The following is a 5,200-nucleotide window of genomic DNA, read 5'->3' as shown; positions in this document are numbered from 1 at the left end:
TTTATAAAGATAACAAATACAAACAAAAATAACGAAACTATCTGAAAGCCGAGCACATTCAGTCTCACCAACAGTATAAAAAAGTTAGTAGAAAATATTAATCGTTTGTTACGCTATCGCGTGAACGTAGCTTTAATTATGTGTTGTGTATGTTCGTGAATATAGCTTTAGTATAACGCACAGCTAAAGCGCAATTTGAATTGTCATTGATGTATGTTCTAAAAAGATAGACTGTATCTGGAAATCGTCTAAGAGTTCGATGCTTGGTATGGCGATGGGAAAGTTAGAACTTGGGAACGGAAATGTTTTGTTATTGTATTCGAAAGATTTTATCTAAGAACCGTAACCAATCGAGAGTTTAAGCCACGTAGACTCTCTTGACAGGGTGTTTGTTTCAGGACTCAGAAATGTACCTTCGACGTTCTGTTTTGTATCTCCAAGCTATCCAGCCGAGTCAATTATTTAGCTATTTACATTAAATACTTATATTACAGTGAATTTTTTTTTTATCAAAGAGAAATAAATATACAAGTAATAATTAGTTACTATTTATTTAATGAAACATCAGTCATACCATATTTTGATAAAAACTCAAATATATATACTCATATTACAAATAATTACAAAAGTAAAAGATTCGAATGTAGTGAGCAATTTATAAATTCGAAAAAAACTAATACATACATAAGTACATATGCTATCGTGAGATCTTCATAAGGCAGGTATCAGGTAGTCTAAAAGCAAAAGTCACAAAATTAACAATTAACTCTAAACCAATGATAAAACTAATATATTCACGAGTTATAACATTACGCGTTCATAGTGATAAGTGACAATTATTTGTGAGTCATTACCTATTACTCTTTCGTGCTTATAAAACAGCGTGGTGTAAATATGTATAATGAGAGAGTACCCTCTTCTCGCAACCTCTCCTTTCTCGTCCCCCCAAAGTTTCCTTGTCCCATGTAACTCACTCTCTCCCTCTCCCACACTCTCGCGCGCGCTCTCTCTCACTCTCTCGTTCTCTCTCTCGCTCGCTCGCCCTCTCTCTCTTTATTTTTTTCACAATAAAAGAATGATAAGGTAAAAGTAAGAAAGAAACGGCGTCGATTCGTCGAGTCTACGAATGATTTTACGAAACGATTTTGTTAGGGCGCATTATTTTTTATCATCATTTCACGATGGTGAATGACGTTTTCCCACAAATTTTTTTTTTTTCATTTCTTTTCTTTTATTTCTTTTTTCCACCCACGTCTCTTATTATCATTTAGCGTTTATCGATAAGATTATGATCGTTACCATTAATCGTTACAATTACGATAATAACACTAGTGTTAGTTACTCCCGCACTTGCCTCGTCCACCCATCTACCCCAACCACGCGGCCACCTACCCCCACCCAGGAACCCTAACGCCATGTTCAAATACCGAATTACAGTTAATTTCGACGCACGTTAAAGCTGTCTATTATTTTTCTTTCCTTCTTCATCCTTGTTTAGTGTATCTCCTCTCTCTCTCTCTCTCTCTCTCTCTACTTCTATAGATCGATGGTAATTTTTCTTCACCGATCAGAATTCGATTTTCCGGCAATACGCATGCTACTTTTTCATTCGTTATTATGCTACTAAAATTCTTGCCTTTCCCTTTGTTTTCTAACCTTACATGACCCATCTCTTGTTCTCTCTGATCCATTCTTTCTCTCTCTCTCTCTCTCTCTCGCACTCCATTCGTCTCATACTCGATATTCCTCATATTAAGAGTTCTTTTGTCCTTGTGAAAAATAGTGTTTCCGTTTTGGTTATTAACGTCTTTTTGGTTCTCCTACTAACAACGTTTTCTCTAACTCGTGGTCGGTTTATTGTTTTTTTACGTTTACTCTGTTAGTATGAGTCACGATTTGTTCCTCGTCTATCATTTACACCTGTTTTAACTCGCTTTTGTTTCACTTGTTTTGGTTTTCATTAGAAGTTACAAACTGTGAACTGCTGCATCGCCGATGATCGTGAGCAACGATCTTTCGATTTGCAATTTAGTAACTTATCTTTTCAAATGCAAGTTCAATATTTGTATTCCTTTTCTATTTAAGGTTAACTTCAGTGACAGTCTGGTTATTTCATCAAATAGGTTAAAAATTGCAAATAGAGAAATCTTAGGTTACTATAATTCAATAAATACCAGATGAGAATGTATGCATACCGCAAAACAGTATCATTCGGTTTGTTGCAAAATATCGACTTGCACTTTGTAGCGTAAAGAAACGTCAAAAGGCGAGAAATATGTTGTTGTGCAAAAATCGAAAGATTTCACGGTGTCTTCTTGAAAATCCCTGAATTTCACGTTAATAAATAAGTCGAAAATAAGACCAATTTAAAAAGAAAAAAAAACAAATTTTGAAACGCAGATGAGCAATGAAAAGTAGAAAAATTCTGACATGTGATTATTGAAAAAACAAAAGTGTTGTTTCAATTATTGAAAAAATCAATAAATAAAAATGTATTCTTGGAAATGGCTCTCGATAATACGTTTATCTACTTTCTCGAAATCCAGAAACACCCTCAAGAAACCTAAGGAAATTTAAGTAGTAGCGCGGACCATTGTTGGTAAGCCTGACCGGGGAAAAACCGACAGTAATAAACAATTTCAAGGCGATCGCTGCTATACACAGTTTAATTCATTGCATTTATCCTAGGAGATTATAATAATAACTAAATTACAATTTCTAGACTCGAAATTGCACGTTCGTTTCGTGTTACAATTACTTCGATCTCGATCGATGTACAATTTGTTATTAACTCTTTTTGTCACTGGTTACTTAATCGTTCAACGCTTTCATAATTTTTAATTACTCGTTTGGACAAATCGAATCATTGATCGGTTTGAAAATTAAACAAAAGTTAAATACTTGATCTTATGATTGAACATTGGTAGACTGTAAATACAAAACTTCGTTTTCTCTGTTAGTTTATTATCGATTACAGACATCGAATTGAACTGAAACTAATTGTAAGAGTAACAAAAATTCTCGTTGAAAGAAAATCAAAGCAATCGCTTCCCCGATCGTTTACACATTTTGTACGAGCTAGTACGTTCTCTATTTGACTAGAAATTCTATATACGTACTTATTTATACATAATTACGGCTACTACATATAGGAATACTTAATTAATTATAATCAATACCCCTAAAATTTATATATTAACTTTTACAGTAATATGGCAACGGCGGTGACAGTAATACTATTTTTTTTTTTTGTTTTATCCCCTAGATCCAACTAACGATATAAAAATAATTCGCAAATTCGGTGTATAAAAACAAAAGAGAAAGAAATCAGAAGAACTCAAAATCGAAACGAAGAAAAATTTTTTTCTTCTTTTTTTCATTTTTCTTTATATACTCGTGTGTACATATATATACACACGCAATCGAAAGAAAAATAGTAAAAATCTTTTTTGGCCTTCTTTAAGAGCAAATTCTATCTTTTGTACATAATTCGGATTAATCGGTAATTTCGAGAATATTTTTTCTTTCTTCCTTCTCCATTTTTTTACATTTGTAATTATTGTGCTACTCGATTCTTTGGTTCTTTTTGGTCAAACACTCTTCTCGGTACTTCAATTTATATTACAATTAAGTAGCGTCGAATTGCAATTGCAATTATTTAAGATAAATGAAGAAATTCTAATTTCGAGTAAATCATAATAAATACTCATAGTATATTTTTGAACATAGAATATCCTTTTTTTTTTTAGAATCATATTTTGTAACGTAGAACATTGAATAAAAAAAATCTTTGGTAAAATTTTCTGGATAAATTACAATAATTTCGCCAGGATTCCTAAAGTTTTTTAATCGCAATTGCAATTTCGGAAAAGAGAGCGAATCTTTTTTTTTTAAATCCTCTGAATACAAAGATCAGACGGCAAAGAATGTCAGCGGCTGCAGTGTGCGTTAATTAAATAGAAATAAGAAGAACAAACAGGAAACGAAGAATTGCGTTCGATTGTACGTGGAATGTTTCGATCGAAGCTGTTCGACTGTACCGATGTTCGTTTTAGAGCCAGTAAGGATACTCTCGAGAAGCGTGAAAACTCGGCTAAAGTTAACTGAAAACACGATACCTCTTCGTACAAAATCAATATGTCATCAATAATGTAAAATTGCTTTACGTATATATCCTAACCAAGAAATGTGAACATAATGCGGAAAAAGGTAACTAAATCGTTCGAAGAATTCGGAAATTCAAGGATCCTAGATCATTTAATGGAACCTCTTTCATTTTTCACGATGTAAACACTTTAACGTATGCTCCATATACCTGTGTAGTTCGTGTATGTGTGTGTAGTTGCGTGTAGTTGTGCGATCGTGTGCGTAGAATCGCGTGAACTGCGTGACGATGAAATGAAACTAAATCTTCCATTTGATTGACCGAAAAAATAATCGAGAAATCACTTACTCGGACATGAAACTCGGACATTACTCGGTTCTGTCCTTAAGATTTTGTCTCTAGTCTGAATCTTGTTCGGTTAAAGAGCTTTTTGACATTTCAGACATCGAATTTAAGTTAGCTTTGTACAAAGTGGGACGTTTACGCTTTTTTGCGTATAATTTTATAGTTTTTTAGTTGGTCTGATATTCTTTCGAGTTTTTATAGTTTCACATTCAGCCTCTTCTTTCGATCTACGCCATTCTGAAATTTTGTATACAATTTTTGCGCGTCTTCGCACTGAATGTTACTGAACTTAACTGAATGTTATGATATTAATATTAAAAATTTTCGACAAACATGAATTATCGATTTTAACAAAAAAATATAGCTAAAATATAACTTTCTCGTCAATTTTTTGTGCGCAACTTGTGCGATCGGCGATAAACATAATGTACTTATTCAAATAAAGCTAAAATATTGAACAACAATGTTACAATATACGTTGAAAAGGAAAATTGTATATTATATCGTAAATCGTTTCGTACAATCTTCTCAGGTAGAAAAATATTAATGCAGAATAAAAAATTTACTGCCTGAAGAAATTTGGAAAACATTTTTTTCTTCCCCCCCAAAAAATTAGGCATAAATTATTGTTCAATAATATGTTAAAAAGTTATGAAATAAATTCAATAACTATTGAAAGTACAAAATTTATTTGCATCAAATTTAAAAATTATTTGATGTGTAAAAAAAAAAGACTTTAATTTAATCTTC

This window comes from Habropoda laboriosa, unplaced genomic scaffold (assembly GCF_001263275.1).
Source record: "Habropoda laboriosa isolate 0110345459 unplaced genomic scaffold, ASM126327v1 scaffold134, whole genome shotgun sequence".
Classification (NCBI taxonomy): Eukaryota; Metazoa; Arthropoda; class Insecta; order Hymenoptera; family Apidae; genus Habropoda; species Habropoda laboriosa.
Note: the sequence above shows the minus strand (reverse complement) of the source record.